The following is a 9,830-nucleotide window of genomic DNA, read 5'->3' as shown; positions in this document are numbered from 1 at the left end:
ACCTTCAGAGGGAGTATTTCATCTTCCAAGGGCCTGTTGCAATTACTTCTTGTAAAAGCCAGCACACATGAGAAATATGGTTGCTCATTATTCAACTTATGAGCCTCAAAAAACTGCATTTCTTTTTTTTAATTCAACACATTTGCGGGTGTCCAGACCATGCGTCTGGTACCAAGATAGGCCCTGGAGATGGAGATGTTACGGTGAGCTAAATTGGCCCCACCTATAACCTTGTGATTTTATCAAATAGTAGTGCTTTCCCGGGGATTTCTTGAATTCTCTATATCTTCTGATTCAAGCTTTAGTGCACCCCAAAATCATAGAATCTGGGTCTCAACCCCGAGTTTCCGACACAGTAGGTCAGGAATGGGGTTTGATAATTTGTACAGTTACCGAATTCTCAAGTAAGGCTGAAGCTGTTGGTGTGGGGACACTTTGGGAGCTGGTATCCAGGACACAGAATTCAAGAATCTGCAGGCAGTTCTTACATGTGCCCAAGACTAAACATCACTAAAGAACCACGTACTCATTGTGTAGAGACTGCAGGGTGTGTAGGGAATATTGAAATAAACACAAGCAATACCCCTAGTTCAAGAAACCTATGTTGTGGTAGAGGCATAATACAGCCTAAGTTTTTGTAGACAGTTCAGTTACCTTGCTGAATAGGTGCTACGTGGTCAGGGCCTCAGCAGGGATGGGAATGGCTGGAGAAACCTGCACATTTTAGAAATGAGTAATCTTTGGACTCATAGAAGAAAACAGGAAGTTATCCAGGGAAAACTAATTCGAGGTCTGTCTACTTCCAATATGTTACAAGCAGCAAATTCAAGCATCGGTTTCAGTACTTGTCACCATGTCAATTGGGGGTCTCCAGAGAATAGAAGCTATATGACAGACTGATGGATGGATGGACAGCACAGTCTTTGGAGAAATAAAGACTTTTTGTAAAATTGAAACCACAAGGTTGAACAGGACAGTTCCCAGAAATTCCTATATTTCCCATAAATCGTTAATTATTGACCCCTTCCTTTTTTGGGAGACAACATCTCACTGTGTATCCCTGGATGGCAAGAAGCTTACTATGTAGATCAGGCTGGCCTTGAACTCATAGACATCTGCCTATCTCTGCCTCCTAGACACTGGGACTCAAGGTGTGTATCATCATGTCCTTCCTATTGTCTTTTCTTAATGCCAGTTTAGAAGAATTTGCTTTAATATGACTCCAGTAGGGAGTATCTGTATAACAGCTAGGCACCCCGTAATGAGTCTGAATCATCCCGGAAAGATGGAATTTTGCTATTCCCACTTTCTCTTTCTTCCAACCTGCAATGTACTTTTTTGTTAAGTATGTGTGTGAGTGTTGAGCATATTTGTGAGTCGGCTCCCTGTTACTGTAACAAATACCTGAGACTGTCAACTTGTAAAGAGAAAGGTTCACTTTGGCTCAGTTTTAGATGTTCTATGACTAATTGGCTCCATTGGTTTGAGCCTATAGAGAGACAGCACATCAAGCCATTTGTATCGTGGAGAGGTAACAAAAGAAAGAATAGGAAAAGTCGGAGTGTTACTAGCCCCAAAGGCCAAGAACACATTCACAGTGTCCCAAAGAACTGAAGATTCCACCACAAAGCTGGGACCAAGTCCATGGTGTTGGGGGGCAATTCAGACTCAAACTACAGTAGTGTGACTAAGAAGCATACACTTCACCCACATGCATACAGGCTGTTGAGTTCAGTCCGTCAGGTCTTCACAGGCTGTCTACTTTGAGGACAGAATTAGCTAACTAATGTTTTCCTGTAGGATATGCTATATCATGGGTATTTCAGTGGTTTTTAGTTTGTTTTTCTTTTTGCTCAAGGGAGAAAGAATACAGGATATAAAGCAGTACCTTCCAACAAATCAATTGAAACAAACAAATGTGTGTGTTTGCTGGTTATTTATAATAGAAGGGGGCAAGAAATGAGAAAATCCATGGAAACTTCTGTGTTCAATTTTCCAGCTGGACCAGAAGAAGCGGGTCTCCAGCATTTGGCTTCTGGAAACCAGGCCTCTGGCTTTGATCTTCTCCCAGTTAGCTTCTTGAACCGTGCCAAGTTTCAGCTTCTTCACAGGACCAGAGCTTTGGATGACATGCCCATCCTTCTCTTCATATAAAAAAAGCCCTTCCTCCTCAAGCCCTAAAAATACCCCTCAGCCTTGGAACACAGCCTTCCTTTCAGCAGCTCCTCACCAGAACAGTTACTTGACCCAGAGCAAGCCAGAACCGGGAAGAAAAGGAAGGCAGCCCACACGTAGGTCTCCTTGAAATGTCCGGTTCACAGAAAGAACAAAAATCTTTCCTTTCTCAGCCATGAGACTCGCTCAGCCCAGTTCACACTCTTTCTTTTCTTTTTTTGGAGGAAGGCATGGATGTCATGGATGTAGAATTCTTAGGTTTTTTGTTTGTTTATTTGTTTTTGGTGGGAGATGATTTCTCAAACAAAATCAAAAGCATCTTGACTTTTCCTTGTTGTAATTGAAGTAAAGAAAACAGAATTAGGTCACTCAGTGACTTTTTCCCCCAGCTCTAGAAGTTAACTTTAGAAATCTCATTGTAGTCAAAGACAAAAAAATTTCTCAAAGAAATGTTGGGTAGACTTTACTAAATCCTGTATGAAACCATTCAAGGGCTCACTGATGGACTATTCTAGATTCATGCCAAAGCTGCCTTTGGGTGTGTGTGTGCGCGCGTGCGGGCCTTACACACCCTAAGCAAGGCCTCTATCTCTTAACTACAACCTCAGGCCTTGACAGTGTTGTTTGGCTCACAGCCCCATAAAACCCTTTTGTTGTCCCAGGCTGTAAGCAGGGCTCATGGTATAGCATAGGAACTGGGCAGAAGCAAAGCAATGCTGTTTTCAGTTTCAAGCAGGATCCACATGGGTGAAGATATTGGTTAAGGAGGAAAGGTGGAAGATTAGGAGCCCCGACAGAATCCCTGAATGTGTTCTGGGGTTGGGGAGAGAACAAGAGGAGGTGTTGGATGGAGGAGGTCAGTGTAGCTGGTACACATGTCGAGGAGGGAAAACCAAGCAGAGAGCACCGAACTGTGTGAAAAATGATGAAAACACAAAATACGGTAGAGGGAGGCAGGTGCAGTGGAGCCTGAAGGAAGGGGACGGTGAGCTCAAGGCCAGGCCCAGAGCCAGACTCAGTCTCAAAACAGCGAGAGGAGCAACCAGCCATGAAACAGGCAGAAGGTTTGTGGGGGTGAAGGGAGGTCAATGGTCTGAGGACAAAGGCAAAAAGGAAACATTCTGGTCAGCCTTGTGGAATTCTGGAACAGGACAATCGTTGTTAATGAGTCAGTCAGAGCAGCGGCTTCTGACTCATCCCATCCCTGCTTCCCTAGACTCCTCCCTCACACAAGACTTCCCCAGACAGACTTCGAATTTCCCCTCTTCTAGGTTCACTCTTTCTGCTTCCATTTTTTTCAGAGTTAGAAAGAGCTTTATTAGAAAGGAGAGAGAGAGAGAGAGAGAGAGGGAGAGAGAGAGAGAGAGAGAGAGAGAGAGAGAGAGAGAGAGAGAGAGAGAGAAAGAGAGAGAGAGGAGAGAGAGAGAGCATGCAGAGAGGAAACACAGAAAGCTCTGCTTCCATTTTTGCATCAAGAATTTCTTTTTCCCAGGACTTGTACCTGTCAAATCCTATACATTCCTTCATTGGCTCTCAGGGGGATACGCTCAAAATACATTATATACATGCATGGAAATGCCATCATGAAACCCATTATAAATAATAATAATAATAATAATAATAATAATAATAATAATAATAATAATAATAATAAATGCTAACAAGCTTTCGTAAAATGATAATAAAAGAATTCTGTTGGTACTGTCAGCACATTGAACTTGAAGGGACTGAAGGAAGAGGGGAGCAAAGACTGGGTGTGGATGACTCTTTTATCCCGTCTTTTCTGGGCTCGCTATTTAAATTTTCTGCATTCCTGAATAACTCTTGTTATATTTATTACATTAACTTTGTCACAATATTATATTGTGCCTGAACAAGGCTACTAGTTTATTAATTTATACATCATCTTCCTCAAAATGCTACATGATGCCCCAATAAGCTAGCAGTTTAGTAACTTACATGTCAATCAGCAGCCCAAGGGAGTTAGACTAGCCTGGAGTTAGACTCAGAGGTGTATGCATTAGGCATCAGAAGCAGTAGTATAGGGCAGGACATCTTTATTCCAATTCCAATGTGAGTGCATGAGACACTTCACTCCCTTCTGGATCATGGTTTCTCAGAGAAAAAAATAAAGAGAGATTATCTGTCCCATCCACACCTTGGAGCTGTTAAAGAAAAAAGTGTCTCTCAGAAGGTTTTTACAGGTTAAGAACACTACATAAAGTGTGAAATTGCTGAAATAATGGGTGTTGATTCCTTAGCTCTTCAAGCAGTGTGCATTGGTGTCTGCCAATATAGGGACAGGGACAATACAGGCCCTGTATGCACACTGATCATACTCCTCAGTTGCATAATGATATTAACTTGACACAAGCTAATAACTGAATACTGACATGTACACAAGTGAATGCATTTTTTTCTTATGTTCATCAAACCATTTCTGAAGATGGGTGTAGTGACACAGGCCTATCATCCCAGCACTTGAGAAGGAGAATCCTGAGTTTGGGGCTAGCCTGGGATATATATATATATATATATATATATATATATATATATATACATATATATATATATATATATATATCTCAAAACATGCAAACAAAATAATTTCTCTTTTTCATTCTTTTGTTGTTCTTTCCTCAAATTTATGACATATTCATATACTTACATACTTTTTTTTAATTAAAAGAAAGAAAGCGATGTTTTAGTCTCAAGGGAGTTAGTCTCTTCTCCTGGAGTTTTCCATAGTCACCAAGTTCCTTCACACCTAGATGTTGCGCTTTTTGCTGTGGACTCCTGGGTGGGGGAGGTGAGGTATGGCCCACCTTGTTCTGTCCTAAGCACCTCATAGAGCTTTTTACATTCAAAGCTGGAGTCTGTTGGATATCAGAAATTTCCTGGGCAATTCTACCTGTGAGCAAACACAGACACAAACTTCTATCTTCTATACCTATTTCAGTACAGCCCTAAATAATGTCGAGACCTTTTTAGGCTAAATCTGGAACAACTACAAAGTCTCTTCATCTATAGAAAACCGAATTTAAAATGGCTTTTGAATGATCGCGTCATCTGATTCACAAACTTTAAGTCATGAGAGTCCTCAGGCGCTTTGCTGGCTGTTATTTTGCTCTTTTGGTTGTTGTTGTGTTTATTTATACTCTGTCTCTCTTTCTGTCTGTCTTTGTCTCCATCTCTGTCTCTGACACTTGTGGGAGTTGGTTTTCTCCGTCTGTCATGGGGGTCTTGGGGACCGAACTCAGGTCATCAGGTCTGGAGGCAAGAGCCTTTGCCTGCTGAGTCATCTCAATGGCTCCATTTTTTTTCTCTATAAAGTGAAGGCTTTAGAAAATTCCCTATCTGGATATTCAGACATAGTTTTTACAGGTGGATTGCTGGTGCATAGTTACCAAGTTTGGACCAGCCAAACAGCAAATTCCTAGAAAGGAGTATCAATAGCCATTGCTTTCTGCTTACAGAGCCATGGACCGGGAGTTTGGTCTACAGAAGGGAGGGAGGGATAGAGAGAGAGAGAGAGAGAGAGAGAGAGAGAGAGAGAGAGAGAGAGAGAGAGAGAAGAGAGAGAGAGAGAAGAGAGAGAGAGAGAGAAGAGAGAGAGAGAGAGCGCGAGAGTGCTGATCTTCTGAAAACGCACATCTTCAGTCCTGACTCCCCCAGGCCTTTGTCTCCTGTCTCAAATTCTGTGTTCATACGTTTTTCAAGTGCAATTCCTAGGTGAGATAATCTTTTGAGAAATCATCAGCTTTTATTTTAAAAGCAACAATAGAAGCTGGTTCTTCTTCCCGTGGGGACTTGAAGCCTTTCTTCCTCTCATTTCTGTTCGTTCTGGTTATACCAAGCACAAAACTCAACGGGTACCAAAAGGCATAGCCTTCCACTGTTACCAAGCATCTAGTTCCTCCCCCAGAGGCCAGCAGTTAGGCCATTTTCCCATCTACTCCCACCAAGTAGCTAATCTAAGCTATCATTTCTTCACATTTATCATAAGGTGACAGCTTTTTGTCTCTTTCTATACCAAACTATGGTTCCTTCACTAGATGGAATAATCAAGAAGGATATGTGGGTGAGATCTGAGCTTGACCATGATGAACATGGAGAGTGATATGGAAGAATGCAGTGGGCACTTATATGGGGCCTGGTGCATGCTGGGTAACTGAGACAAGGAAACAAGTCTTACTGCAGCAGAAAGTTCAACATAAGTGCTAATAAAATATCAGGGCCATTGTCATCACAATTGTTGGTATCAACTGAGTGAGCAAGGAGTGCCACACACTGTTCTAAATTTTTAGATATTTTATCACTTAGTCCTCAAATACTGATATGTGGTAGCACTTCCTTATCCTTTTATACACCAGGAAATGGAGTCTCGGGAAGGCATACTAAGTTTCTAAGGGCATATAGCTTACATGTCATCAAAAAGTAACTCCTGGTCAGCTGTGAAGGACAGAATGTTAAGGCAAAGACATGTGGAACGTCATGAGTGTGCTTCTAAATGTTAGCTCCACTCTTGTATTTTTTTTAATTTAAAATTTCTTTTTCATTTTACATACCAACCATAGTTCCCTTTCCCTCCCCTTCTCCCACTCCTCCCCACTCCCTCCCACCCCCACCCCCTATTCACTCCTCAGAGTGGGTAAGTCCTCCCTTGGATAGTCAACACAGGCTGGCATACCAAGTTGAGGTAGGACCAAGACCCTTTCCCCTGCATCAAGGCTGAGCAAGGCATCCCACCATAGGGAATGGGCTCTAAAAAGCCAGTTCATGTACCCGGGATAAGTCCTGGTCCCACTGCCAGGGTCCCCACAAACAGATCAAGCCACACAACTATCACCCACATTGAGAGGGCCTAGTTCAGTCCCATGAACAAGGGTAAAATACAACTTCTTCATTGCAAAGAACTTGGACCCTGTACTTTTAAATCTTGCTGTCATGTTGTTTTGAGGTGACTTGAGCCACTTTGCCGGTGTCTTTTCGAATCTCTAAATCCAGCCCTCCTGTAGACAAGGCCAGTGGCTGTGGTGCCCTGGGAACCTCCCTGAACAGCATAGACCAATGCTCACTCTTGAATTTCCTCTATTTCTGAAGTTGTCATGGGACTTGAATGTGACACGTGGCCCAGGGGGTGACCAACGGAAAGTATAAGACCCCGACTCATTTGAGCAGTGCCGGAATCCAGGAGACACAGAGAGGGTGTTTATCTTGACTTGTTTCTAGAGTGGGAAGTACATTAACCCGAGTGACCGACCTCTATCTAAAGTGCTAGTCAGAGAATGTCAGAGAATATTTACCAGCCACAAGTCATGAAGCCAAAGGCACAGGGAACAACTAAGGCTTGTCTCTCCAACGCTGGGAAATGAGGCTTTGCATTTTCTTCTTTACACTAAAAAGTACTATACCAGGTAATTTCTACTTGTGTAACACAGCATTACATAACATTTGAGGGGGGAGCTCGCAAACGGAGGAAACAATATATACGTTCTGAGATGACGGAGTCACTATGAAAGGATTTGAAAATGAAGATCAGTTCAGAAACAACACAGAATGAGAGAAACATTTAATACTTAAAGAAGACACTCATGGGGAGCAGAAATGGAATAAGAGAATATCAAAATATCAGATCGGACACTAATGATATCTGTTTAATGGATTTAACGGCAGCATAGCTCACCAAAGTAGAACTGCCCAGCCAGTGTGTCCCAGCCTCAAAAAAGTTACGGATGCACCGTGGAATGTTGATCCACTCGGTGTTAGAGTAGCAGTTGGGACGTGACCTTGGGACCGCCTTTAGCTGTGAGATAACTGGACAAGGGTCCCTTGAGAGTAGCCTGGGCTGTGCTAGAGTTTGGCTGTGTCTCCTCTCTCCCCACAGGAGGCAAGCACAATGGTGTCTTTGCCTGTGTGTTCCGTGGAGCCAGGGAGGATTTCAGCAGCCAGCTGAAAGTGTGATGGGCCCTGCCGTTGTCAAGAGACCCCCGTAATTGCTGGAAAGGTGATGTTCCAGGATGCCTGGGGCAAGGCACCATGCCCAGAAGGCAGCCAGCCGGAAGGAAGGTGCTGGAAGGCAGAATTGTTCTCCTGGGCGATAGCTCAGAGTGATAGCTTCAAAGCTTGAGCTTTGACTGTGTGTCAGGCACTTCTCTGTGTCTGTGACTAATGTGCCCTTTGACCAACTTAGCAACCAAGGACTATTTTAGCATGTAGATATTTTAAAAATTATGGCTTCATCAACTTTTGAAGTTTATGATGTGTAAAAGAGTTCAAATGGGTTAACATTCTGCTTCCATTATCCCAGAAAATTCACATTATATTTTGTTAGTGAAGGAAGAAAAGGAGCCTGGGCAAAGTCTTCATACATCATTTTAACAGATATGAAAAAAATGTGGTCAGACCTTCCTTCCTTCCCTGTGCAAAGGTCTCCATGATGCTAATTATCAAGAATGCAGAAACTGTCTGCATTGCTTAAAAACTTCTCTTTTTTTTCTTTTTGGTTTTTTTTTTTTTGAGACAGGATTTCTCTGTGCAGCCCTGGCTGTCCTGGAACTCACTCTGTAGACCAGGCTGGCCTCAGACTCAGAGATTTGCCTGCCTCTGCCTCCTGAGTGCTGGGATTAAAGGGGTATGCCACCACTGCCTCCACTTAAAAATTTTTGAATAGGAAAGTGTCATATTTTGATCACAAAGCAAGGTATGGGCATTTGTGGTGTGTGTGTGTGTGTGTGTGTGTGCGTGCTTGCGTGCATGTGTGTGTGTGTGTGTGTGTGTGTGTGTGTGTGTGTGTGTGAGAGAGAGAGAGAGAGAGAGAGAGAGAGAGAGAGAGAGAGAGAGAGAGAGAGAGAGAGATTTAGCTCATGTTTCTCTTTAAAAGTTTTAAAAAGATATTATTTGGAAATTCAAAACATATTCATTATTTAATATTTTCCTTGATATGGCAGATAGTATATTTGCTATATCTTATCAACAAAAGAAGGTAAGAAGATATAAAGAAATAGCCTTCCCAAGCCATTTATATATACAGCCAAATCTCTCCCACACTTCTCTGGGGTATTGCACTCATATTGTCATTTTTTTTTTCTTGATGTGCTATGATAGAAAAAAAAAAAACACTGGAAAGTACTCTCAAAAACCACCCTTTACTACTAGGAAATACTCAACTCTCTTTCTTGCATGCATGCCAGAAGAAGGGAGCAGGGAATGGCATGCTGCTGCATGGAGGAACAGCTCGGCCAAAAAATTGGTTTTTTTTTTTTAAACAAGAGCCAAGACATTCCCAGAATGCTGGGAAAACAAAGAGAAGATTTTTTTTTCTCTGTGTTTCAATTGTTACATGCATGCAACTTAATTTTTCGCTGGGCTGGAGAAAAAGGATTAACAGGTGAAAAATTAAGCCTTGTAAAATTAAAAGAAATGCATTTTATTTATATCATTTAATATGTGAAATATGCGTAAGTGATGCGAGGCTAGGAAGAATGGCGTGCCTGGCGGGCCAAAAAGAAGCTGTGAGGGCAGCCAGGTATCCTGCTGGCTGGCCACTGTCTTTATCCACCAGCCTGAATCTTCTCAAATTATCCATAGGAGATTTATCCACATACTCAATAAGAAAAATATTTCTAATTATATCCAACCATTCTTAATATGAA

Source organism: Peromyscus californicus, unplaced genomic scaffold, assembly GCF_007827085.1.
Source record: "Peromyscus californicus insignis strain IS unplaced genomic scaffold, ASM782708v3 Scaffold_3__1_contigs__length_106647218, whole genome shotgun sequence".
Classification (NCBI taxonomy): domain Eukaryota; kingdom Metazoa; phylum Chordata; class Mammalia; order Rodentia; family Cricetidae; genus Peromyscus; species Peromyscus californicus.
This window is presented reverse-complemented; position numbering follows the sequence as displayed.